The 2533-nt window shown below is 32.7% G+C and overlaps 1 protein-coding gene across 1 annotated transcript in view; it reads right to left on the bottom strand.

Annotated features, from left to right (window-relative positions):
- Nucleotides 1-1852, bottom strand: part of LOC106474548 — a gene marked incomplete at its 3' end in the record, with an annotated part of 37658 nt that extends 35806 nt beyond the window's left edge. The window contains exon 1 of the mRNA XM_022402872.1: nt 1816-1852. The remainder of the gene's footprint in view (nt 1-1815) is intronic.
- Between the last annotated feature and the right edge of the window lie 681 nt (nt 1853-2533).

Below are 2533 nucleotides of genomic sequence, written 5' to 3' on the forward strand. Positions count from 1 at the left end.
TTCTGCTTTCTTCCATATAGCCATTCTTCTATTCAATTTGCTAACTTATCCCCCACACCTACAGAGAAAAATTTGTTTTACAAAGCTTTTATGTGGCACCTTGTCAAATGCTTTCTAAAACTCCAGAGACACCAAATCTACACTCTTACCCTCATCTACATAAGCAGTAACCTTTTCAAAGATTTGTAAGGCAAGATTTTCCCTTAGTGAAACCATGTTGACTATTGAATAAAATTCTAAACTTCGTTAAATGACTTTGCAAATCATCTTTTAACAGACTTTCCAAAATGTTTCCCACAATTGATGTAAGACTAATGGGTCTATAATTACTGGGACAATTTTTATCCCCTCCCTTTGAAAAGAGGATTAACATTAGCTAACTTCAAGTCTCCTGGCACCCACCCACTATTTAAGGACCTAGAAAAACAGTAGCAAGTGGCTCACATATCCAATCTTTAACCTCCTTCAAAATCCTTGGGGAAATATTATCTGACCCAGGAGCTTTATTGTTCCTTAAACTTCACAATTTTTATTAACCAGTTCAGAATTAATGCAGTCATCTAGTTGAATCTTGTTTCCATCTATCAACTGTTCAAGATGTGGAATACTGCTTAAATCTTTGTCAGTACAAACCAAAGAAAAAAGCAAAATTTAATAACCAGCAAGAGCTGGACATTAAATTTTCCTTAGCATCAACCAAGACAATCAAAAACTTACAAAAAATAAATTACAAAGAGGTTTGGGAATATGAATATTCACTATTGACTTCAGGGCCCTGGAGATACTACCTAAATTAACACTTCTGAATAATCTTTAACCTTAAATGATTCACATTCATGAAAATCTGTTAATCCTAAAAGTGATGTGTTTGGTTTAATGCCTTTTATCATCTGCATGTTAAAGAAAAAATTCAGATTTATATAACATAGGCTCATAAACACATAGCTCTAGGATCCAGATTGAAATTAACCCACAGTCAGACAAATTAAAAATAAACCCATAAAAAAGCATATTTCACTTACAAAGAATATATATAGTTTTCATCTGAAATATATTTATTTCATTATTACAAGGTTAATAAAAATTATAATATTAATAACAAAAAACATTACACTGTATGTGTAAAAAGTCTTAACATAATTTTTTATATGTGATCCCCCCCCCCCAAAAAAAAAACTACCATAGTTCAATAATCCCGTCTTTCTGGGTTTCTACATTACTTTAAACTTTATGTGCTTTAGCCTAGGTTACGATATTTTTTCTACGAAATTCAACCTAAATCTTAATACAATTATGATTATAATTTGACTTAAAGTTAAAGCTGTTAAAAGTTAAATTGGTTCAGGTAAGTACGATTGAGAGTTTATACCAATAAAAAAATAATCAGCTTAGCTGGAAAAGAATCTTCCAAATTTCGAAGCTAGCGCAAACGGGTAACGACATATATATGAAATTGAATCAACTGCAACAAACAAAACTATACTTAATTTAAAAATTGAACACCGCGCCTACACAAGCCTTAATGGCCAACAACTTGCAACGGCAGAGGGCAGGCGGGAATCAGAAAGAAATAAAGTACAACCAAGCCTGACTATTCTTCACAAAGGCTCCAATGTAATATTACTAGTACGATTCAGTAACCGGTAGATATTAAGACCTCGTGGTTGGTTATTCCAAATGCAAACATGACAGGGAAGACAACGATCCGAGAAATCACATCTGTTTACCTCTATACAGATATCCCGCTAACTTTCAAGCATTACACATTCTAGAAAAACAAGAAAAATTAAGGTCCTCAAACCTGTAGCAACTTACCCGCGAAAATATCTCGACGGTTGCCATCTTGAAAATGACCTGCTAGCAAGGGTATGTATGCTTGCGCCAAGAAGCCTAGGACCTACTTGCGTGATTCGTGACAAAGCGTAGTAAATAGAAAAAGGATCGCGAACGTACCAGCCAAACACGTGGAATCACTGGAATGTAAAGATTTTTCATAGGGATCCAACTGAATTATTTTAAGAAATGTTACAAGAAGATTTCAGTTTTGACATAGATGTATGTCTTTATCTATTTTCATATTTATATTTGGTTAAAATCACATTCTTTACTTGACCACTATTCGCCAAGCTTCAATCAGCAGACGAGGGAATGAGTAAAGCAAATGTCACGAAAGTTTTTAAGCACCTATTTTATGCTATTACTAATTTTTATAGAGGTGCAGTATATTTTACTTAATGCTAACCTATGATATGTAACATAATATTCTACTTCTTATTTTTGACGTCATTATTTTATCACTCTCAAATGTATACATACGTTTTACATTCACACGTCACTGGCAGTAAAGCTACGACCTTCTGTTTTGTGTACGCAAAAATTAAAGTTTCATACACACATATGTGATGTTATTTATGAAAGACCTATATATATATATATAGTAGTTATTCTCTGTTATACATATCAAACAGACTAATTACAAATTATTTTCAACAAAGTTTATTCACAGTTGCTTGCAAAATATTAATTCAAATGA

The sequence above is a fragment of the Limulus polyphemus genome, unplaced genomic scaffold, assembly GCF_000517525.1.
Source record: "Limulus polyphemus unplaced genomic scaffold, Limulus_polyphemus-2.1.2 Scaffold7344, whole genome shotgun sequence".
Classification (NCBI taxonomy): Eukaryota; Metazoa; Arthropoda; class Merostomata; order Xiphosura; family Limulidae; genus Limulus; species Limulus polyphemus.